At 39.8% G+C, this 25717-nt stretch overlaps 1 protein-coding gene across 15 annotated transcripts in view; it reads left to right on the forward strand.

The window, feature by feature from the left end:
- SLC20A2 (solute carrier family 20 member 2) overlaps positions 1–25717 on the forward strand; it is a 103648-nt gene that overhangs the window by 22786 nt on the left and 55145 nt on the right. Inside the window, exon 1 of one of the 15 annotated variants that reach the window (XM_064585471.1) lies at positions 10110–10499. The exons of the other annotated variants lie outside the window; for them this stretch is intronic. The gene's annotated coding sequence lies outside the window, so the exon portion shown is untranslated. Of the gene's footprint in view, positions 1–10109; positions 10500–25717 lie in introns of those variants that run through there. 15 annotated transcript variants of the gene reach the window in all.

Genomic DNA, 25717 nt, shown 5'->3' on the forward strand with positions numbered 1-25717 from the left:
GCAGGGAGCCCGATGTGGGGCTCAATCCCAGGACCCCGGGATCATGACCTGAGCTGAAGGCAGCGGTTTAACCGACCGAGCCACCCAGACTCCCCTTCCTGGGAGATTTTAGTGTGTAGCCAGACTTGAGAGCCTCAGGGCTACAGGATACTGGCCGAACTTGTTAGCGTGGCACTTAAAGTCCTCAGCAACCCAGTGCTGATCTACCTCTTCAGCCTGATCTGCGTCCTCTCCCATTCATAACCCATCACTTGCTCTCTGGATTTATACTTTTGCTATTCCCAGAACATTCTGTGTTGTTTCCTCCCTCTGAGCTTTTGCCTGTACTGCTCGCTCTGCCTAAAATGCCTTTCACACTTCTCTGCCTGGTCATTTGAATCATAAAACAAACCTTCCCCCAACCCCTGAGGAGAATTGCAATGCTACTTTTGTACAAACTTCTATTATAGGCCTTAAAGTGTATTATAATTACTTGTGTATCTTTCACATTACACTGAACTCCTAGAAGGTAGGATCCTTCTTTATTTCATTTCTCTAGTGTTGACACCAGATTTAAGAAGCTAATGAGAGTCTGTCTAATGAATGAGTAAATGACAGTGAACAAACAGCAGCCTACTCTGGGAATTCTGGAAATCCATGGGGTTGGGGAAAGTAAAATATGGTATACTAGTTGTGGTAAGGAATGCTCAGCAGAAGTTTTATCCTCTACTATTGCTCTTCCATACTTTTATAAGAATGAAAGATCAATATATGGAGTTTCTCATCTGAGACTAGGAAAGTCAAGACCAGCTTTGAAAACATCTCTAAACACTATTGAATATTATCAAACATAATAGCGTAAAGTTGTATCATGTTTGTCTCCTGAGACTCCAGAGATTTCTTTTTTTTTTTTTAAAGATTTTATTTATTTATTTACTTGAGAGGGAGAGAGAATGAGAGAGAGAGCATGAGGCGGAGAGGGTCAGAGGGAGAAGCAGACTCCCCGCCAAGCAGGGAGCCTGATGTGGGACTCGATCCCGGGACTCCAGAATCATGACCTGAGCCGAAGGCAGTCGCTTAACCAACTGAGCCACCCAGGCACCCCAACTCCAGAGATTTCTAAGTGAGAGATGGAGAATCAGCCATTACGATGATGGCAGCTTTATTTTCCTCAGTGGATTATCCTAACTTAGTTACTGATTTAAAGACACCCTTATATGGACAGTTCTTCAGACATTATATGTTTCTAATTTTGATCTCACCCCTGGCCTTTATGTTTAACTGCTGCCTAGTCCTTCTGTTGGCTATTTTTAATACTTTTTTTTCTCTGTGTGTCTCAGAATTGTCCAACACATTCTAAAGAACAGTAACTTCAATGTGATTTATTCTTCCTGTTTCTTCAGTGCCCAGGATTAATTTAATGGTGATTTCAGAAGAGATTACTTTAGTAAACGATCTGAGAGAGGCTCTTTTGGATATTGTTTGGGGGATGTCTTGGGTTGTTTATTTGCCTTTTATCTTAGTTATTTTTCCTGAACCCCCCCCCCCCGCACTACACTCTGACAAGAAGAGATGGCTTATTTAACACTTATACAAAGGACAGTGAGTACTAGTCTGATGTCATGGGTTGGGTGTACATCGTTCTGATATGCTGTGTATGAACAACTAGAATACCCTTTGTCTAACTGGCTTCTGATTATTTTATAATCTTATAAGCTTGAATAATAAGGACAAGATTTTTCTTACATCAGAATGTTAGTTGGAATGTATTAATATGCTGTCCTTTTATGCTTCCATTCATCTTATTTAAAAAGTATTTTAAAAAGCCTTAAAGAAATCTGGATTTATCAAGAGCCCTTCCTTTAAATATGTTTATATAAAAGGATCTCAATCTGTGAAACTAAGAAGAGTAATTTTTAGTCATTTTTAAAGAGGATTTTTAGGAACAGATGTGAGTCAAAGAATTGGGAAATGCACCCTTTCCTGGCAACTGTAAAGACAGGAAAATATAATGTCAACCAACTCTTACAGTGACCACATTAAGGTCTAAAATGGATAATTGTCTATTATTTCACAGTCTACAATCAACCACAGATACCCCGGTACTGTCTGTCCACTCTTCTTTTGGTGAGCCAGGGCCTACAGAGAGGAACTGGTCCATGGTGTTTCTGAGAATGGCTTCTTGGATTATTATAATTACTGGGCTATTAGAATTCTTAGAACTGAGTTGTTAATCCTCTGGTTTTTTGCTGCTTTGAAAAGTTAGCACCCATCATTGGAGCACTGTTTTAAATGAACTATTTAGTGCTTAAGAGATACAATTATATATGTCTATCATCAAGAGATTAGGCTATGCCACCCCCACCCCTGGAAGAAACTAGCCACCTACTGGGTTCTTGTAGCAAGTGAAATTAGAATCTCTTATGAATATGTCAACAGACCACATCCATTGACAGCAGAGCTTTCAAAAGTTAGAGAATACATCTTGATTTCCCAAGTATCTGGGTAAATTGGTGCCAAGTATTGTATTCTGCCACACACTTAAGCATTTGCCCTTCACACAAACCTTACAAATGCTCAGGGACCCATAAGAACATATTTAAAATTATTAGTAATAAAACCGGTGGCTTTCAGCTGTTACTATGAGGATCCTTTCTTTCTTACCCTGCAAGTTCCCTCTTCATCCAAAATAAGATGGAGAGGGAACCTAAAAACCCAGAACCCCAAAGTAGATTCTCTACCACATACAGGTGGTTTAACCTGGAATTCCCCTTCATTGTTACTTTCTATAGCTAAAAATATATATATAACTAAAAAATATATAAATATATTTTATATATAGAAATCTGTGCCACGTACTGTTCTGAGTGCTATATGTACATTAACTCATTTTCTGAACAATCCTTGGAAGTGGGTTCTTATCCTCATGTTACAGGCGGGCAGAGAGAATTCTGAGTAACTCACCAATGGTCGCAAAGCTGGTAAACTTTGATTTGAATGATCTCAGCAGTATGACTCTGTTGCCCTCTTTTCCTTAGAAAGTCTTAAATCTCAAGTGAAAAAGTAGAGTAGCTCTTACCCTAAAAAGACTGTACATGCTCTTGAAGTAAGCTCGATTGCTGTGAAGCAGTGTGCATTGGAATAACAAAAATTAATACTTGGTGCTAATGTACCAAAAGCTTTTGGAGGTCAGTAGCCTGTTGCCTGGTTCTTAATAGTTTTCTTGTAATTGGATCAAATAAATGGAGAAGTGGGTGTTAATGATCCACAGCTCAGCCGGCGTGTTAACCCATGTGCTGGCCACCAGCACAGGAGTGGTAACAAAGTTTGATTTGTGGTGGGTGAAATTTGCCTTCGTATTATCTGTAAGAAAGAGGTTTCTAAACAAATAAATAGTATGAGATTGCAGGACATTTTTCCTTATTTCAACAGACTATTTTCAAGTACTTTTGCCTTAAAAATGGAGAGAACTCACTTTAACATTTTATTAATAGATTCAAGTAATGAGGCTGCATTTAAAAGTATTTTCAGTGTGGATTTATGACTACCTTGAAGCCAAATTAGAGTACAATGAGTAAGATTTTGTTACTGTTGAAATACTTTGAAATATCTTTTGAAGTACTGTGCCTTTAAATCTAATGTTTTCCTAAAATTTCAAATTATGGTACATTTGTTTGTTGTTTTGGGTTAGCTTGAATACTAATAAATTATAGCAGTTCCGATTGTACTTAATAAGCTTGTGCTTATTTTTTCATTTAAGGTGTATTTATTACATAAAGTACTAGTGCTCGTTTGTTCAAATCTGGCTGCTAGGCTGTGTCTGTGTAGCACTTTCAAGCAGAGCATCTTATATCAGCAAATGCAGAAGTGTTGCCCCAAGAGAAAGGAGGCAACTCCTAGTTTCCGAGTAGAGGAGGGACGGTCTGTGCTCTTCTGAGTGGAGGCTAATGTTGGGGCGCATGAAAACATGTCTGACCCTGTGCTCTAGTGTGATTCTCTATGAACTCCAAAGGGAAAGCAATTAAAAGCATATTTAGCACCTACTACATACCAGGTACTCTCTTTAGCAGTATAGCTGTGTCTATATATTCATGCAAGTTTGTCTATCTACCTTGCTGTTATGCATAAACATGTGAATTTATTTAATAAAATGTTTATATATTAAGCACCAGTGTTTTACATGCTTTACAAACATAAACTCGTTAATCTTCATAATAACCATATGAAGTGTTTATATTACTATCCCCATTTTAAAGATGGTGAAACTAAGACACAGCAAGAGTAATTGCCTAAGGTCAGCAACTACTGATGATGAAGCTAGAATTTGAACCCAGACAGACAGAGATGAATTCTGCATCTAGTCCATTCCCCAGACATACATTATAGCTCTCCTTTTTCTTTACCTTTGCTTAGGCCATTGCTTCTCCATAATGTTCTTTCCATTCCTTTTGCTCTTGAAAGCTCACCAGCATGCAAAGTCTCAGTTCAACTGTCACTTCCTCCAAGATGCCTTTCCTGATGAACCCAACTGGAAGCCTCTAATTAGATTCCTAATTGAATGGAATTTTACCCTTTGAGATACTTACTGATTATTCTCTTCTATGTAGAAGGTTTATATTTACTATCATATCTCATACCAGATGATAAGCCTCTTGAAGGCAGAACTGTCATTCACACTATTTTGTGCTATAGTCATGGGCATCCTGCCATTTATACAAATGTTGCAGAGGCTTGGGAGTTTCATGATGGCAGGAACCAGCTGTTCAACAAATGTTTGTTAAACGGGTGACCATTAGGAATGTATGCAGAGGGTAAAATTTCCCAGCATTATTCTAAGATACTTTAAAAAATCAACTATGTTAATGGGGCGCCTGGGTGGCTCAGTCGTTAAGCGTCTGCCTTTGGCTCAGGTCATGATCCCAGGGTTCTGGGATCGAGCCCCTGCATTGGGCTCTCTGCTCAGTAGGAAGCCTGCTTCTCCCTCTTCTGCTCCCCCTGCTTGTGTTCCCTCTCTCGCTGTGTCTTTCTCTGTCAAATAAATAAATAAAATCTTTAAAAATAAATCAACTATGTTAAAATAAGTATTCAAACAACAGCAGTAATAATACTGCCTTTATATTCATAGTCCTGATATAAATTATGTTATAAATGAATAGGGGCACCTGGGTGGCTCAGTCGGTTGAGCGTCTGACTCGATTTCAGATCAGGTTATGATCTCGGGGTCTTGGGATCAAGCCCTGCTTCTGGGTTCTGCGCTCAGTGAGGAGTCTGGTTGAGGATTCTCTCCCTCTCCCTCTGTGCCTCCCACCCTTTCCCGCCCCCGCTCAGGCTTGTGGGCGTGTGCGCACTCTCTCAAATATAAATAAATCTTAAAAAAAATAATAAAGCATGCTGAATTAACTACTTACCAAGGTTTTTATTTTTATTTTATTTTTTTAAAAGATTTTATTTATTTATTTGACAGAGAGAGATAGCAAGAGCAGGAACACAAGCAGGGGGAGTAGGAGAGGGAGAAGCAGGCTTCCCGCTGAGCAGGGAGCGGGATGCGGGGCTCGATCCCAGGACCCTGGGATCATGACCTGAGCCGAAGGCAGACGTTTAATGACTGAGCCACCCAGGCGCTCCTTACCAAGGTTTCTAAAAAGAATTGTCTTTAAGAGTTTGCTACTATGTGTGTCTTTTACTTACTTATTTATTTACTTTTTTATTTTTAGCTTACAAAAAAAAGAATGCTCTTTTGGAGTTAGATTTTTCTGTTCATGTGTGGGTAAATTGGTACTCTAATCCATTTTTAAAGTATTTTGACAGATTGAATAGCTATGAACTGTGCCAATATAATCACTCTGAAGCCTAGGATGAAAGAATCATCTCCTTAGCATATATGTATAGTTGTAGCATTGAAGGCCCCATATATTTGTTTCAAATTATAGGATAGAATAAATAGACAACTTCTGATTTTAGCAATTTTATAATCAGACCATATCACTGTTTCATTTTAGTTTGATTAACATAATAGTTGATTTGATGAAGTAAATACAGTAATCAGAATTGTGAATTTTAAGAATAACAGACATCAATTAGTCTTAAAAGGTTCAATTTGGAGATACAGGGATGGAATGTTACAGACTTTTTGAAGATATGTGTATCAGTGAGATTTTGCTGTGTAACGAATCACCTAATACTAGTGACTTAGAAAAATAAGCATATGTTATGTCTTACAATTCTGTAGGTCACCTGGGTGGTTCTTTTGGTTTGGGCTAGCCTGGCTGGTCTCTGCAGTCAGCAGGCAGCTTGGCTGGGGCCACGTGGTCTAGGATGGCCTCCCTCACATGTCCTGCGGTCGTCATGCTGGCCGGTGTGGGGGCCTCGGCAGCAGATGGTGCATCTTTGCTCCATGTAGTCTTCTCATCCTCAGTAGGCTAGCCAGGGCTTCTTCAGGTGGCATTCTTGGGGTTCCACAGTGCAGCAAGAGAGGGCAAGCAAGCCCCAGTGGGTCAGCACTTTTCAAGTTTGCCCTTGTCCTTCTGGCCAAATCAGAGTCAGTGTGGAAAGGGACTACCCAAGGGTAGATGCAGGGAAGCAGGAATAAATAGGGGGTCATTACTGCAATGGGCTGCCAAGATATGGAATTCATAGGTACTTATTTAGTCAGTGTTCCTAAATTCTGATGCAACCTTAGGCCAGCAACGTGAGGTGATAAAATAGAGAAAAAGTGAGCAGGCTATCAAAGCTACAGAGTTTTCAGAGAGAGAGTTTATAGACCCTAGGTTCCCCTGAAATACTTCATAATCATCTGAAGCCCCTTTCGGCTTTTTATTTTTTGAAGCTTTGAGCTATAAAAGTGGGGAGCCTTTCTTCCTCCCTCAGTAAATATCCCAAATTGATCTTCAGTGAGGACCACACCAATGATAGAAGGGGTATGATCATAATGGCTACGGCCACTTAGTGAGAGCTCCCGTGTGCTGGTGTGGTGTGGCATCTCGGAGAGCTCGGACACTGGCCCTATCTGTTGGCATTATTATCCCTGTTTTATAGGAGAGAAAGCAGACTCACAGAGGTCATGTAGCTGGCCGGTGAGAGGCTACATTTTGAACCCAGGTCTTTCTGATTCCATAGCTACATCCGAAGAAGAGTTGCTTACTAGTGGGTTGATTGTGTTTTTTTCCAGCATGAAGCCTTTGAGTATTTTATGTCACCCTTGAAAAACTGGGAGCGATGGAAAAACAGGAGGGTTTTTTTTTCCCTTTCTACTCTCCCTACCCTACAACCTCACTAGTTGGACCAAACAACCATGTTTAACTTGAAGATGATAAAAGCTCAGAATAGAAATATTACTGCTGGTTCCAGATGTAATTTTTAAATCTTTTGGAATAACTGATCCCTCCATCATGTCACCATGACTCTTCTAAGGTTCCAAAGTAAAATTTAGAATCCTGAGATATTCTGGAACATATATTTAAAATGTCGTTAGAAGATAACCTTCATTTAAAAAATCAACTGCTCCTCTCCCCAACTCTTACCCCGATGTGCGCTCCCAGAGCACAGTGCACATAACTGTCTCTTCATACTCACCGGAACGTTGTGTTTGCCTGGGTGGGTCTGTCCTTCTCACCAGAGTGTGAGCTTCTAGAACATGGAGCCCTTGTCTCTCCTCTCTGTACCAGCAGCACCTAGCCCCACGTGGGAGCATTCCAGTATCTGCTATGTGATTTTATAACTGAATTCCATGCCTGGGGAGGAATTCTTTTCTTCTCCCTCCTTTTGGTCTATTTGTCCTCCTTTGGTCTTTTCTCCTTTCTAGATCATTTTTCTTCCCCTTTCAGGCTGTCTCTCGTCTTCACCTTTCCTCAGCTTTCCTTTTCTCCCACTAGCTCATTAGTCATTTTTATATTCACTTCATGTTGAATATAAAATATTCATGAATATATCCAAGATACATTGAGTTCAATAAAATGTTATTAAAATTAATTTTCCCTGTTATTTTCACTTTTTTAACCTTACTATGAGAAAATTTAAAATTATGTATGTGGCTACTCTAGAGGGTCGATATCCAGGTGAATTCATTAATGCAAGTTCGTAAAAACAGTTGTTTTTGTTTTTGTTTCAATTGCATGGATCTGTTGCACTAAAGATCCCATAGATCACCATCTTCCACTCACATAACGCTGCCTCCTCTCCTGCCTCCCCCACCACCAAAAATTCAGGAGAATGAATGGGGTGAATTTACCTTGCTTTTAATAATGCACACAGATTTTTCTCTACTGTCATAAGTATGCCTGGAACAAAAGTACAGTTGACTCTTAAATTATTTTCACTAATGAAAAGGAAGCAGCAGAGTGACTAATGTAAATTGGAGGATACACTATTTTCTTTGGAATGTTTGGGTTCTTCCATTTTGGAACAGGTGTGGCCACTGTTGAAAGAAACAGTGGAGTCACACTCAGCATATTTGATACATGAGAAACTGGAAAACTGCTCAGCGTTCTCTGCCTTCCATATAATGGATGTAGGATTCATCATATTGTTCCTTTGAGGTGCAAACTCCAGTGCCTAAGTAAACTTGGTGTATTTGCTTTTTCTTTCTGGGTTAGAGAAGAAATCATGTTTTAGCTCCGAACTGTGACATAATCAGGTAAGGATAATTGTGTCAAAAATAGCCTTACAACATCCTCTTTTGGCATCAAGGATTCCAGAATTGCTGTGGATCACTAAGAATTATATTGATCTGAGGTTAGTCATCTTTGATTAGTGCCAACTTGTTTCCCTTTAGCATGGAGTGGGAAATTGTGCACCTCCAGTGACTTTGGCTTGGATGGTGGTGAGTGCACATCAGCTACCATCTCATGGGGGTGGAGCAAGCACAGCCTACAGCTGGGCAGCAGGGCTGGAATCCCAGACTAGCAGCTAGCAGTTTCTGTGAACAGCCTGGAGAGGGGGTCTGTGCTGGTGGTTACCAGCTCATGCCGATGGGAATCAAACTGTTTACCACTTTGGGTGTTTGTGCCATAGGTGGATAGTGCTTCATAAGGGCACAGTCAGGTCTTAAGGATCCATGTTATGGGATACCTGCCTGTGACAGAGAGTCAAGGAGTGAGCCAGCCCCTGGAGCACAGACCTGGGGTTTGGGAGTTGAGTAGGAAAAAAATCTTTTGAATTCTAAACTGACACACATTTTAAAATCAGGAAAACAAACAGCTCTGAAAAGACCTCTAGGATTATAGCTAAATGGTTAATATGGAAGACGTGTCCTAGAGAGGTTAGGAGGGGGATAGAATAATCCAGTGTTGATTCAGAGTGAAACTTTGGACAAGTCATTGAATTTCCCTGTTTTACCCATTTGTTTAAAAAAAGGAGGGGAGGGGGATAATATCTCTCAGAGGTGTTTGGAGATTTGATTGATGTTTGATTGTGTTTTGATATCTTTCATAAAGTGACCAGTCAGACCAAAGTATGTCATCAGAACTCAAATGTCTAAAACAAACTAATCTTAACCATCTTGAGTAGATGTTAAGCAGTTCTGTGGCTTTGATATAAACTGTACTTATTAAGGAAGTGTATATATTTTAAAGAAAGTTCTATGTTACTTCTAATTTTCTCTTGAATGTCAGATGTATGCTTGGGGTCTTTAGCTGTTAACCTGAGTTTCAACATGCCTTATAGATGGTCAGTCACCTAGAGGGGACCATTTACCAGTTCCAGCCACCCAGGCAGTTAAATGCATTTCAAAATGCTTCTTGCCAAGGACGATGGCCTTTTTTAAATATTTGAGATGTTTGTTCTCAGTTCTAATTTATCAGTGAACCTGTGTCCTCATAGCAACTCCTTGGGAGGTGCAGAAGACAAAGCAAGTAAGTGACATGAGCTCATTCTGTATCAGAAAAAAAAGCTTTCATTGAAGGGTACTTGTTGATAGACTTCTTAGTATGTATATTTGATGCCTATTTAATTTCACATCGTACCGCATCTAATCACACTGTTTAAGGAATCTGACAGCATGTCCTTTCACTCTGCTTTTCCTTGTGAGGAGCAAACAGCACTGCCACCTTGTTGTCAAAGTTCTGTCTGATTTGAATGTGCTTAAAACTCAAGTGAACGCCTGTCGTGAAAAAGAGCTTATGCTTTCTCTTTGTCAGTACTTGCGAAAACATCTTAAAAGAAGTTAGTATTATTGGACTGAATTCAGTAATTAGCATAATCATGATGCTATGTATTGTTCAGCAGAGCACGCCCCTTGGCCAAATTTCCCATTAAGAGGACACCGATGTTGTCCTAGTGAATAAATCCCGGCACACATGATGCAAATCAGCGAGTTCCTGCCTGTGGCGCCGGTGCGGTTAATTTTAGCCAGGGTTTTTGTTCGATGAGTTGTAAAACTGTTCACCCAAGTAGAAGTTAGTAAGCTGAAATGTGACTTGTCGGCCTAATGTGATAGGATATCTATTTTAGACTTCAGATTGTGTTTATGGTCGGGAGAGCAGTCTTCTGAAGAATTGCGGCTCAGGTTTCCTTTGGAAGTGCTTGTAAGTAGTGAGTGGTTTTTTAGGATTTCTCTTTGTTCTTTTCTCCTTAAATCTTCCTATAGTAATTTTTTATCTCTTGGGAAAACTGGAAACTTTGGGGTGGGGATTTCAGAGGATTCTAAGAATGGTGGCAAACGTTTTCTTTACATGTATCCTACTGCAAGAAACCTGCCTTTTTTGGTTTTCCCGAGAGAGAGTATTTGATTCTTACTGTTTTATCTTTGCAGAAACAGTCTGTAGATTATTTCTTATTTTATCTGTTAAAATATTTGACTAATGGAATGGTTGTCTCATTGAGCTTTATTTCTATGGTAACCTAACTCTTAGGAAAAAAAAAAGTTAAAAGTGGATTCCTGTTATACTTACTGTGAGCTACAAGTTTATATACAGAAATAATGGGAGTGTCATATGTAACTTTGTAAAATGTATAGATGGACGGTTTTTATTTTTTTAAAAAGATTTTGTGTTTAAAAATAGACCCATGTACTCCTAGAGAGAAGTACTTAAAAAAATAAATTCAGGAGGAAGGCTTTACAAAGTAATTGAAAGCATCCTCTGGAAGATGGAGTTAGTTATCAGAATTAACCAAAGGTCATGAAATTTTTAAATCTTAACTGCTCTTAATTTAACAAGTCATTGCCAACTTAAATTTAGACTAAAGAAAACTAAAGATCTTAATATCGAGTATTGTTAATAAAATCTGAAGCACCTTGCTTAGTTTGAGGTGTATTTTAATTCAGAGTACACCTGACTTCATGCCAAACAACATGCTTATAACAGAGAACCAGGCAGGACATTTTTTAAATCAAGTAACACATACATTTTATCCCCTGTAGGAATATTGGTTTTACTGAAACAATTCTAATAGGTCATGTAGTTGCTGCTCCCCAGGCATCCCGTCCTTATCAACTCTGTGAGCAAGGAGGGAGGCATTCCCTCAAATGCCATTTGCAAGCTTTATTCAAAGACTTCTTTGTTATTATGTATTGTCTGATTTTAAATCCAAATGACCTAAGGTGTCAACAATGAAAGGAAATGTTTCAGTGGTACATTTAGTAGGAAAAGAATGTAAGAAGGGAAAAACAGAACTGAGTTCTTGACCTATTTTTAGAAAGCAACTCCTCTTAAAACTTAAGTTTTTTGTTGAGCAGAAGAGAAATTTACAGTCCAGATTCATTGTATTTATAACAGAAAAGTCTGTGATACATCTTGAGTGGTAAAAGGGACTTTGTTCCAGTATTTGCTTCATGATACACACTTCCATCGGAAGAAAGTAAACGGGGTCTTATTCTTACTTTTAATTGTCAACGAGGCGCCATGAGCATCTCAGTGGAGTGTTTGTAAAAGTGCACCGTAGTTGGTACTCGATGGTTTTCAAGCTGTTATTCATTGGCTCTGCTGTCGATTAGTCCTGTGGAGAAGAAAGTTTGTTCAAAATGTATCCATTTTTAAAATTTAACAGAAAGACGCTTCCATAGGTATTTTTACTAGAGGAAGCGTGTGTTCTTCTAGGAGTTGCTAAAATGCTCATAAACACTTTCAGAGTGTCCCTTTTAGTGATTTATGTGCTGTGAGAGCCTGATATAGGTGAATGAAAGAGGAGATCATTTTAATGATGTGTCAGTGTGGGAATTCTTGCGTTTGCTGGGGCGGTGATTCTCTTCACTCCTTCTTATCTTGTGTGCCTGATGAAATGGTACTGGTTATGGTTCCCTCATTAGTAGAGTCTCTGTTGACTAGTTAGGACCTTGGGCATGACCCATCACAATGAGCTCAGTTCAGGGTCACAAGTGGGGGGGTCCAGATGCTGAGCAGCCCAGGCAACTGTGGGGCCTGCGGAAAGAGCCCAGCAGCCCACGGTTCCGCGTATGTGCTGTGCGCACCCGCACCTTCCATCATCGTCACCCTCCCTGCAGTTGGCTTTGTGCATTTCTGTCCTCCAGTCCTGTTTAAGCTGCTTTCCCCGGCGGCCTGCCCTCTCTTCCTAGCCCTCTGCCTCTTAAAATAGTTATAGACCCAGAGGCTCTGACAGAGTAGCTCCTGCTTGCAGTAGATTTATTTTAATGTTTCTCTATTCCTAGAGAATTAGCCTTCTGCTCTGAAGCTTTGAGAGATTTTTCAGGGAAGCAAGAATCTTTTTTGGGGGGGGTCCTCTTCATTCACATGAAGTTTTTAATAGGTAACTGGACTGTGGGGTTATATGGGAACTTACATTATCTAACACGTTGTCTTTTGGTTTGGAGCTGAATGCAGGTGCACGGTGATCACATCTCTAGAATGTTCTCTTTAAAAAGGAAATTTGGGGGGTTCCTGGGTGGCTCAGTCTTTTAAGTGGCTGCCTTCAGCTCGAGTCATGATCCCAGAGTCCTCGGATCAAGCCCTACATCGGGCTCCCTGCTCCATGTGCCGCCTGGTTCTCCCTCTCCACTGCTTGTGCTCTCTCATTCTCTCTCTCTCTCAAATAAATAAATAAAATCTTAAAAAAAAAAAATAAAAAGGGAAAGGAAATTTTGTAGTAATAGGCTTTGTTATACTGAATTTCAACTCTTTTATCTAAAATGAAAGGAACAGTGCACAGAGGGATGCCTTGAGCTCTGCCTGTCTTGTATACAAATAGATGGTAATAGGATTGGACCCTCTGCTGGAATTCTGATTTCTCCTGGAAATACTGGCACTGCTGTTATTATTTAGCATGTGTTAAGCACCCCCAGAGCACATACAATGCACAAAGACAACATAGTTCCTACTTGCAAAGGACTCACATGCTGAAATTAGGCAGTACACAGAGACTGGGCCCCCGACATCACACACTAAGTAAACTGGCAGAAACCAGAATATGAAAGGGAAGAAAAGGAAAACAAAATGGAGTGGGAGGGTTGGAGGAAGCTTGTGGGGTAGTTTTCAGATTGTCTGGGCTTTTGCCAAACAGGACAAACTACATTGCCCCCCAGGGTGCTCCTTCCCTTTCTCTTCCAACAGCTGGGGAAGTGATGGAGATAGATGAGACTGACCCCAGCAACCAGATCCCCAACGCCAGTTCCCTGTTAGAATTCCCCACAAAAGGGAGGAGATTCACTAGTTTCTCTGCACCTGGAACGCTTATTATGTGGAGGAGGTAAACTTAGTGTCTTATAAAGTCCAATAAATGTAAGAAGCATCTTTCCCAATATCATGGTAATGGTATTTGGATAGAAATCTGAATATGTGTTCCAGATTTTCTCTCTCCTCCTGAACGGATAAGCACTTGTCAAAACTAGTTCCTTAACCCTGCACTGGGTTAGGATGTTGAGTCACCTGTTGAATTAGAGCAGTGCTTCGAGCTTCTCAGAAGAAGGGCATTATGAAGGTTACCTAAGCATTACTGCAGCTCATAAAGGAGTCAGAAGAACATGAATCAGAAGGGAGCTAGTAAGACAAGCTTCGGGTATTGGAGATTAATAAATAGGAATATACTATATGAATCTGTGAGTCATTTTCCCCTTTATAGGCAACCTCAGCCAGTCTCTGACTAAGGTTCTGGGTCTAGTTCATGGCTCTACAACTAAGAGACTTGGAGAAGACTCAACAAAGAACCTCACAAAATGGTTAAAGGGTTGAAAAATGATATCTATAATAAGATGTTGGGAAACTTCTATTATTTAGCCTGGAGGGAAAAAAATGACCAGGGGACTCTTAAATTGTTAGGGAAGTAAGTATATGCCTCAGAACCAAGGAATGATGACCCGCTAGTATCTATTTCCATTGAGAATATAAGGGTTCAGTCCAGCAAAGTTTAGGTTAGAACCGTGGTCCTCACAGGGCAGTGCTGGTTCTCTCAGCATCAGCACCACCTGGGATCTTGTGAGAAATGCACCTTCTCAGGCCTCACCCAAGATCTGTGGATTCAGCAACTGAGGAGATGGGGCCCAGCAATCTCTGTTTTGACAAGCCCCACAAGTGATTCTGATACACACTAATGTGGGACCACTAGATGACATATAAGGCAAGGTTTTAAAAAATGGAGAATTTGAATACTGGAAAATGTAAGCCTTTTTCTGGAAGTTATCTAAAATATGGGTCTGTATTTGTTTCTGATGTTTTCGATATTCTTTCTGAAGTCTAGAGATAAATGACCCCTCAAAGTCCCTTCTAGCCCTGACTTTGGTCTGGATTTCCTCTGTCACTTAGCGAAGATTAATAATTAACCAGGAAAATTTTGCAATTACTTTTCTGAACTCAGTAGTTAAGACAGTGCCCATTTCAAATGAGAATCAAATGAGAAAATGTGATGGTACTGTTGTATTATCAGATAATATCCCAGTGTTATTCAGTAGACTCCCTGCCCCCCATGGGACTTTTTTACAGCCACCTGAAGGGGAATTTGGGCAGAGGTCAAAACAAGGAACGTTAGCTGGTGATCCTTTTGTGTCACAGACTGCTGGCTGGATTGGTCACTTTCTTCATGAAGCCTGTGTCAGAAGATAGGTGGCTATCGGGGAACTTTGACTGTACCCCATTTTCCCAACTCTGTCCCTTCTGCAGCAGGAGAACTTTGTCAGTGAGCTCTTGTATCACCTGTGGGAATGCCATTTCTCGTCCCTGCCATGGGGCGTTCCATCTGATGCCCTGGGTGTAGGGGTATGTTAGCAGTTTGGAGGGTCTCTGCTAGTGGTGAAGGATAGTAACCTGTTTCATCTTGACGTTTTTAGATCTGCAGCAGTCAGTGGTACATGTGCTAGACACTTAGTGCAATTGAATGGTTAGTTATGGAGTAGAAATGTTAAAGGCCACAGGCGCTCTGCCCTCCCCTGTGTAATAAATTAGCTCGAGTTAGGAAGGAGGCAGTTCTTTCTCTTCCCAATCAAAATAGTTACTCCTCCTCCAAGTCCCTCTACTCTTTGTGCTTTTGCCTGATGGAATTGTCTTGGGTTGAAAACACAAACTACTGAGAGTGTGTCTATTTGTTATACTTTGTATAGCATTCTGTACCATAAAAGCTTTTTGGGGTCACAACAAAGCATTCTCTGAGGACGTGTTTTGCCAGTGCTGCTTAAAAAGTGTCACCCAAGTGGCACAGGGCTGTCTCCAAAGAAGACATGGTCTGTCTTGGCGAGGATACTGTGCGCTCCTATTTTAGCACTTAAAAACGGGTTAGGTAGAATGCTTGGCTCTTATGGCTATAGTTAATTACACATTTGCAGAGTATTAAAAGTTCCTTGAAGTGAGAAAATACAAGTGAGGGCATCCTGGCTCAAACTCCAGTTTGCCTTGTCATGGGAGACAGAGGGGTAAAGGTGGCAAGTGTATATAGCAATGTTGCCCAATCTGCGGACCGGCCTGTGTTTGAAAACACTGAACTCCCAGACGTGAAGCTGCACGCACTGTCATTTCTCCTTCTGTGTCGATTTACAGAGTGTATGAAATCCTGTGAATCCTGGTTGCGCACTGATAAGATAGCCATATTTCACCAATCCAGAGGACAAAGAAAGCTGATTCTTAACACCTTGAATTCATCTGAATATAAAATGTTCTCTTTAAAACCGGCGAACTCTCAATAACTATAAATCCAATAGAAAATTCAAAGGTTTGGTCGGTTTGGTTCCTACTGAGAGCAGGCAACAGGCTATTTTCATTTCTATACAAAGAAAAATTAAAGTCATCCCCTTTGGTATTTCAGCCTGGCAAAAATAATTTTGGTTTTAAAATCAAGCTTATATCTAGTCCACATATGTTTCATTCAAAATGAGAGTGGGTCGGAGGGCGCCTGGGTGGCTCAGTCATTAAGCGTCTGCCTTTGGCTTAAGCGTCTGCCTTCGGCTCAGGTCATGATCCCAGGGTCCTGGGATCAAGTCCCGCATCAGGTTCCCTGCTCAACGGGAAGCCTGCTTCTCCTGCTCCCACTCCCCCTGCTTGTGTTCCCTCTCTCGCTGTCTCTCTCTCTGTCAAATAAATAAATAAAAAATCTTAAAAATAAAAAAAAAATTAAAAAAATGAGAGTGGGTAAGTGGCTTGGGCTAAACCTTTTTTATTATAGTTGTTCAGTCCAAAAAAATTAAACTTGAAGAGAAAGGAGGGGGAAAAGCTCCTTTGCTTATTATTAGACTACTGAAGAATTACTGACCTAATGATTCAATAAAACATCCCCAGAAACAACCTAATAAGGTACTAGTTAAATAATTTATGTTGTTGCCACATAATGCAACTCTGTGCAGTGATTTAAATGATGATGTTCCATCTGTAATGAGTGAAACTTGCAGGTTACAAATACATAGGTATAACCATTTTCCAAATGGAAGGCATTTTTTTAATGGCCTAATGGCTTCATTTTCTTTTTTAAAAGGAAGGTACTTATATGTAAATGAAAAAAGAATGCTGTGCACCAAATTAAGCAATGGTTATCTCAAGGAGGTGAGCTGATGTATGATGTTTTCCCCCCTTCTTTTTGGCTACCTATATGTAAGATTTTTTTTTTCAATGAGCATGTATTATGTAATAATGAAAAACTTCCTTTTCAAAACACAGCTATTATAATTCATTTTGATTTTGACTTTTATATTTTATTTAATTTGGCAGTGGCCTCCCAGTGCCTTACGTAAGTAATGTGTCCTCGGGTGGATAAAACTAGTACACCAAAATGTACACAAAACAATGGTTATTTTTCAGTGGTGAGCTAGGAGCATTTTTCCTTGTTTTACTTTCTTGTGTTTTTACCATATTTTTATATGAGTGTGTATTATTTTTGTAATGGGAAAATTTTGACTTATTTTTAAGGCAGAGACTTGAGACCTTGGTTCTTAGGAAGAGGCCCACACAAACTGATGGGTGGCAGTTATTGACAAAGGGTAATTCTGTGAATTCTGTAGCATAAGAGGTATTCCCCAAGGGTCTGCTTTCACTACTTATAGCTGTGGATGTTCAGTGAACTCTATTATGACCTCAAATTGAATAGGATCTCAGGTTTAGTGGTATTATTTAAAGGAAGGGAGCTGGGGAATCCAGCATATTTTTAAGTCATTAAAATAATGCTTTGTGTTAGGATTATCCATTTAAATTTTATAAGGGACCATCATTCTTGATCTTAGCTATAAAGTAGTGAATGGTGGACCCATATATTGTAGAGCTCAAGAGAATATTTTGAGTGACAGTGATGAGAGTTGATGGAAAGAACAAGTCACCTAGCTAGTATTTCCAAAGCACTTCTCTTTGCAGTATCAAAGTGTATCTCACCAGTGTTTATTAAAAGTGATAGCACTTTTAAGAGAGTACTGGCTCCCTCAATTATTTCTGCCAAATGCTGCTAGGATGTTCTTCTGGCCATAATCAGAAGGTTATTTGGGGTAACTATTTGGTACTGGTGGCAGTTGATTTAAGAAAATCGTGAGCAAAAACAGTAGCCCTCCCTTTTAGCCCGTTTTGTGTGGTTAACGTGTGAGAATAAGTACTTTTGATGGTTATTTAAAGGGTCTCTCTTTGAAGTGTCTTCCTAAGTCTGGTCCTAAATGAATAGAATCTGTCACCAGGTTTACTTGGGGACAGAGATTTAGATTGAGACTGTATTGAATCCACCGTCAACAGGACTGATACCCTAAACTGAAACCAGGTGCCTTGAGAAACCACAAGAAATCTAGTAGCATGTATGTACTACCATGTTTTGGCCTAGCCTTTGTTGCACGACCTTTGTTACTCATAGAAGAGTATTTCCTGCGATACTTGGAACTAAGAAAGCTGGTTTTTCAAGTTTCCTTCTTACCATTTTTGATCGTTATAAGGAGTGCCCCTCTTGTCATCCTCTCCTGTATTTCTTTATCATCTTGTGTCTCTCTCTCCTGCAGTTAGAAGATAGGAATAATCGAGTCATTCCTCTCTGCACTGTTGGCTCTTCAGGAAAGTAAAGACACATCCCACATGGGTTTATCTTCATTTCTTCTGGGGAGGGGAGGGGAGAAAGAGATGTTGGGGAACGATTTAACCCCAATAGTCAGACACGCAGTGGATTGAGTACTGCTGCCAATGAGATTTGTGATCCCCACAGTGGCATGTCCAACAGCGGCTGGCACAGATGTGTGACACGCCACATGCGTATCAAGGAGGAATGAAATAGGTGCTTACAGCCTGATCGATAGAATGCCTTGCAGGTTGAGTGGCCCAAAGGAAGAAAGAGAACAGCTTTTTTAAAAGTGATAGAACAGATAAAAATATTTCTAGACTATATTCTGAGAGTCTGAGACTCTAGACCAAGTTAGAAAAGGTAGAAAACCTCTCTGGTTGCTGTCAAGAGAAAGGGTGGCTTTTGGAAGAGCAAGAGGAGACTGGATCTCAGCTTAAAGATTTAGAGTGAGTTTACTTTCTTCCTTTTTATTTGTTCATTTGTTCATTCATTTCTTTGTTTTGTTTGTTTTTGCCTTTAAAAATTAAAGCCAAAGTAGGAGGATATGAGTGCACTCAGCATAGTGAGGTGGTTGGGAGTTACAGATGAGCTTATCTAATATTATAAAGGTTTTAAAAAGAAGTGATTGCTTAAGACTTGAAGTTAAATTGGCAGCTAGAGCAGGAAGAGAGAATTGCTGGGATATTCTGTCACTTTCTGCCTCAGCCTACTATGCAGAGTTCAGTATCCCTAGGAACCTAGAGGGTAGAGTGTCCAGCCAAGCACCTCTTTCTGTCAGACCTGATTTTTGCCATCTCTCCTTTTGTTTACATTTTTTTGGTTTTTCCTTGATCTTTAAATCACAGTGTCTTCAGGCTCTGCGAGACTTGTCAGTAACAATTAAATAATCCCGAATTTTTATTTGAAGAAAAATGACTTAAAGCTTAATCCAGAAGAAACTTCTGATCAGGGATAGAAACTTGACATTGTCATAAGAACTATTAAGTATTATAATGACACATTTTTTAAAGTTGAATTTTTATTTTATTGCATTCTGAGAGGAAATGACCCTCAATTGGCAGTAGTATAATGAGAAAGATTTTGTTTTCTATCTCCTCATTAAATATTAAGTAGTGAACTTCTAAGAACTCAAATGTCCTAATTGGATCCAACTATGTGAGAGCAATACAGGTTTAGAAGTATCTTTTTTTAAAGGCAAATCATGACCACTTCAACAAAAATTATATATAGTAAAATTTACTTTTTCTGGTGACACTGTAGTTCTGTGAGTTTTTACATACACTCAGGGTTTTGTGACCACCAGCACATACAGGATAAATAATAATTAGAACTCCCCAGAGGTTACCTTTGTGCTGCCCCTTTGCATTCAGACCTTCCCTCCTTCCTTTACTTCCTAAACTATGAAAGTAATCTCTAAGTTCCATATGCAACCATGGTAAAGGGTGAAAATCTAACTACTTAAGGGGGCTTATGCACAGTCTTTGACCAGTTAAGTGGCTTATGGGTGATTCTTAGGAAGCCAGACTAAAATGTGAAAACAAGGAGGAAAAAATATGAGCAGGGACATCAACAGCTGTATACTGTGTGGAAAGTAGACTTCACAGAATTAGATCAGCCAAATAAACAAATATCAACAGCAAAACCTCTGGGGGCTGGAAATATCAGTAACCAGAGTTGCTACAATACGTTATTTAAAATGTCCAATTTTCAACAAAAAATTATGAGAAAGTAAAGAAATTGGAGACTGTGACAGATACATAGGAGAAATAAACAATAAAGACTGCTTTTGAGGTGGCCCATCTATTGAACAAAGCAGACAAAGACTTAAAGCAGCTATTATAAATATGTTCAAAGATTAAAAGAAACCATTCTTAAAGAATTAAAGAAAGGTACGGTGGCAGTGAATCATCAGATAGAGACTATCAGTTAGAGATAGAAATGATAACGAACCAAATGCAGATATGATACCAAAAACACAAACAATAGAAGTGAACATAGATAAAATGGAGTACAGCAACATTAAAAGCTTCTGCACAACAAAGGACACAGTCACAGAATGAAAAGGCAACCTTTGGAATGGGAGAACATATTTATAAATCATTCATCTAATAAGGGCTTAGTATCAGAATGTATAAGAACTCTTTCCTACAACTCAACAGCCAAGAGCAATTCAATTTAAAAATGGGCAGAGGACTTGAACAGACATTTCTCCAGAGAAGACATACGGACAGCCAACAAGCCCATGAGAAGATTCTCCTCAACATCACTAATCATTATGGAAATGCAAATTAGAACCACTATGAGCTATCACCTTTGTGGGACTATAAAATGGTGTGGCTGCTGTGCGAAACAGTATAGTAGTTTCTCAAAAAATTAAAAACAAAATTACCACATGACCCAGCAATTCCACTTCTGCACATACACCCAAAAGAACTGAAAGCAGCAGAAACTTGGAAATATATTTGTATACCCATTTAATTTAATTTAATTTGTCTATTTATTTATTTATTTTTAGAGAGGGAGAGAAAGAGGAGGAGGGGCAGCGGAAGAGGATGAGAGAGAATTTTAAGCAGCTCCACACCCAGCACAGAGCTCCACATGGGTCTCAGTCTCACAACCCTGAGATCATGACCTGAGCCTAAATCAAGAGTTGGATGCTTAACTGACTGAGCCACCCAGGCGCCCCTGTATACCCATTTTAATAGCCTTATTCACAGTAGCCAAAAAGTAGAAGCAGCCCAAATGTCTATCGCTGGATGCGTAAACAAAATGTGGTATAAGCCATACAATGCAATATTTTTCAACCTGTAAAAGGAAGGAAATTTTGACACATGCTACAGCATGGATGAACTTTGAAGACATTATGCCAAGTGAAATAAGGCAGTCACAAAAACACACTGATCTCACTCACATGGATGTATTTAAAGTAGTCAAACTCATAGAGACAGAATGGTGGTTGCCAGGGATTGGGGTGAAGGGGAATGGAAATTACTCTTCAATGGGTACAGAGTTTCAGTTTTCTAAGGTGAAAAGAGTTTTGCTGATGGATAGTTGTGATGTTTGTGTAACAATGCAAATGTACTTAATGCTACTGTACACCTAAAAGTAGTTAAATGGTAAATTTTATGTTTATTTTATGTTTATTTTACCACAACTTATCTCAATCATTCATAAGGAATTAAGTACCAGGAGCACTCTCATAATCAAGAAATAATATTCAAAGAAATCTTAAAAAATTTATCTCTCTAATATTTTTAAACTGCTATTTTCATCATTCTTTGAAGGTGATATCAAGCAAATGCTTATGGTTTCTTAAGTTAGTAAAAACATTTCAATTTCAGTTGTCTCAGTGAGAGATACGAAGTGCTAGATTTTCACCTGACTTCCTGACCCGATGAACAATTTTTTGGACTTACTGCCTTGTTTAGACTGTTTATACCACTAATTTGGGTGGAATTGAATCAAGTTTGCTGACTTCTGATGAAGCACTTGAACCAACTTTCCTACATTGCAAATGTAGGAAAAGTCTCACTGAATCAACTTAATCATTTGCTCCCTCTTGATTTTTTTTGCTGCCAAAGAACTATTGCTTAAGAACCTTTGGAATGAGAACAAGAACTATGGGGCTGTAAGTTGAGCATGGAAAATAGTTAAGATAATAATCTCCACCTATCAACTCTCCTATTTATATTAACGTTCTGTTAGTAGAAAGAATATGTAGTAGTATCAGGAATCAATCTTTTATAAGTATCATTCATATTTCTGTTGAGCTTCTACTGTAATCAGAACAAAATTAGCAAATAAACCTGTAAGAACCAAGATATCTATTTACATACATAGTTCCATTTTAAACTGTGGCTGAAGAGAAAGTATTTTCCTAATATAGCTCTTGGAGCTTAGCCAAACAGTCCAACACTCAGGGCACAGAATCGGAACAAGTGCTCCCAGGTTTGCCATGTGATAGAAATGATGCTAAGTGATTTGCTCATGAAAATGAATCTATTTTTGGTTATGACTGAAGAAAAAAAATTAGACTATCTGAGGGGAATGTTTAGAAGCCATTTCTCTGCTCGAATGGGAATACATATATAAAGGCCAGCTATCCTTGATCCATGCTTCCAAGCAGTATTGTACCTACAGCACTCCAGCAAGGTGGTCCTAATCCTGAAAAAGAAAAATCTCTATGCAGGTTAATTCCACATTTCTAATGGGAGTGCACTGTGTGCAGTAAGCCGTTCAGTTAGAAATTTTTTCTTCCTCTCCAAGTGCAGTCTTATTACAATGAAAGACTGTTTGCCATATCTCCAAATTTGATCAAGAATGGCCGATATGTATTTCCTTATACTAACTTTTTCATGAAATCATCAAATTATAAAATCGAAATAGAAGGAGCAGGGGCACCTGGCTGACTCGGTTGGTAGAGCATGTGACTCTTGATATTGGGGTTGTAGGTTCGAGCCCCACGTTGGGTGTAGAGAGTACTTAAAAATAAAATCTTTAGGGGCGCCCGGGTGGCTCAGTCGGGTAAGTGTCTGACTCTTGATTTTAGCTCAGGTCGTGATCTCAGGGTTGTGAGATTGAGCCCATGGTCAGGCTCTGTGTTCAGTGTGAGTTTGCTTGTCCCTCTCCCTCTGCCCCTTCCCCCCCCAAATAAATAAATAAAATCTTTAAAAAAAAAAAAACAACAACAAAATAGAAACAACAAACTAAAGTTTCTGAAAATAATTGCTCAGTCATTAGATTCCATTTGAACATCTCTAAGGAAATGGCACTTCCATGTCCTGAGGCAGTCTTTCAGTTTTTAAAAACTATTTTTCACTTAGGTACTGTAGGGCCTTCTCCATCTTCTCTTCTTCAGGTCAGATTGTTGTGATTCTTTTAACTTTATCTCCTTTTTATTATTTTTGCTGTTTCTTTCTTTATCCTTTTAAAAACCTATTTACTTAATGGATTCATACAGTGCCTTCCCAGAGAGCAAAAGGCTACTGGAAGACATCTAAATAACACACATGCTTTATGAGCCAAAGAGAAACTTAAATGTCAGAATGACAAAAATGCAGGAGGGAGAGTTAATACAGCAGGAATGAGGCCCGGAAAAGAAACAGGGTCCAGAGGGGCTAAGCCCGCAGGGTCTGCAGTAGAAACTTTACGTAGAGGACCAAAATGAGTTTGTGCAACGTTCCATAAATTCATGAAGGCCACTGACTGCATTGTTTTAGAAAGGGTCAAGAATTTCCACTCCTCTCCCCACAGCACAGTCCTGTGGTCCACAGTTGCAGGCTGTACTGCCTCTTCTTAGTCCTGTGGTCTCTGGTTGATACAGAATAAGAGAGCTGGATGGGACCTTGAAAATCTCCAAGGATCGTGGCTCTGCGGCATTCTTTGTAACCCATTCTCTTTTTCACCGTTTTCTCCTTCCCTGTTGTCCCTGCCTCCCACTCCCCAAGTAGGAGCTAGTATCATTACGAAGGCCTGGTGAAGGCCGACCAGGGGCACCACTTACATTGCTCTCCTTTGAGTCCCCCCCGACCCCCCGCCGTGCAGTCAGTGGATAGCACCTCTAGGGAATAATCATCTTGCCTCTACTTTCAGTTATGGCAGTCACATCTTCAGGATGACCAAAATTGGACCAGATGCTTCTCAAGTCTTTTCAAACTCTAATGTTCTCTGATTCTCTAATTCTGTGAACCAAAATAAGGAATAAGAGACTAATTATAGGTTGTTTCTTGAAAGCATTAACCTCAAAACTGTTTCAGTCAGGCTTGCAGAGTACTTGGCACCAGCAGGACATTTTCTTACTCTCTGGGTACAGTTCGGTTCTGATGGCCAGTCCTCAAGAGAAGCACAGAAAAGATGAAGGGAGAATTCTAAAGGAGGACCAGGTGTGACTGAGGATGCGCTTTAGAATCCTGTAGATGGGAATATGATAGAAGGCTCTGAACTGTGCAGCGACCTTTCCATCCTATGCTCAGATGCCAGAACAATGGGATGTTCTTGAAAGTGAAAAACAAAGATAAGATCAACAAAAAGTATAGAAGATGTATTTACCTCTTAAGTTGTAGGTCGTAAGCTTGAAGGAAGAATTGTCGGGGAGGCCTGGGCTGAAAACAGACTCATGATAAATTCATTTTGTTTATTGTGAAAATGAAACATATTTTGGTAGACATTCCTAACTTCTCAAAAAAGTGTACATTCCTCGGTAGTGTTTTGAAGGGTTTATCCGATGCTAAAAGTAGTAATTGCTCATGGTAGGAAGTTTTGGGTAATATAGAAAAATGTCAAGAGCACCTAGAGGGAGCCACTCTGAACCTTGGGCATATTTCTTTAGTCTCATTGCTGGTGCATTCTCAAACACAGTCGAGATCATTTGGCACACACCATTTGTATGCTGATTTTTCCCTTAGCAGACTATGTTCCAATGCCGTGAAAAACTCAAGTTACATCATTTTATTTTATTTTATTTTTTATTTATTTGAGAGAGAGAGAGTGCGAGAGAGATAGCACGAGCAGGGGGAGGGGCAGAGGGAGAAGCAGACTCCCCACTGAGCAGGGAGCCCCACACGGGGCTCAATCCCAGGACCCTGGGATCATGACCTGAGCCGAAGGCAGATGCTTAACCCACTGAACCACCCAGGCGACCCTCAAGTTACATCATTTTAGTTACTATATAATATTTCTTCTTTAGAAGTCATCAGTGTTTCCTTAGCCTTTCCTCCTGTCTGGGGTATAGTTACATGGTTTCCTTTTTTTAATGATCGTAATAAATAACATCTTTGTACATCAGTCTTTGTTCCCATTTAAAATTATTTGCTTATTTTCTTGGACGTGTGAGGTTAATGTCAGAAAGCCACCCATACCCTCCCTTGTTCAAGACAGAGCCCTGGGACTGCCATGCATCTGACCCAGCCTGGCACGTTTACAGGCACCATTTCCCATATGAAAAATAAGTGCTCCTACTTAGAACTGTTTAAATAACTTCCAGCTGTGCTTATGAGAGAGAACATTTCCGAACTGATTTTAGAGTCAGTATTGGAGTAGGTGACTCTTTTATTTATAGTTTGCTTATGCTCTTATTTTAATTGACCTCCTTGAAGCTTTTGGTGTATGAAGTGTCCACAAGTCCAGATTTAAACTGTCTTTAATCTGTGGGCCTCCGTAGGAGTGATTTTCAGCTGAAGTATTTATATTTGCCCTAAACCTGAATGCTAATGAATGGGTTTCCACCTTTTAGATCCTTGAGAAGCGAGGTTGAAGACTTGTCTCCACAGGAACGCCCTGCTTTTCTTTCTCTGTGGAAACAGTACGTGCCTGGTTGGAAGAGAGGTCACTAGTCGGTCCCCACAGCAAGCCT

This window comes from Mirounga angustirostris, unplaced genomic scaffold (genome assembly GCF_029215605.1).
Source record: "Mirounga angustirostris isolate CCGP_5_RB_7025 unplaced genomic scaffold, mMirAng1.0.hap1 SCAF_2, whole genome shotgun sequence".
Classification (NCBI taxonomy): domain Eukaryota; kingdom Metazoa; phylum Chordata; class Mammalia; order Carnivora; family Phocidae; genus Mirounga; species Mirounga angustirostris.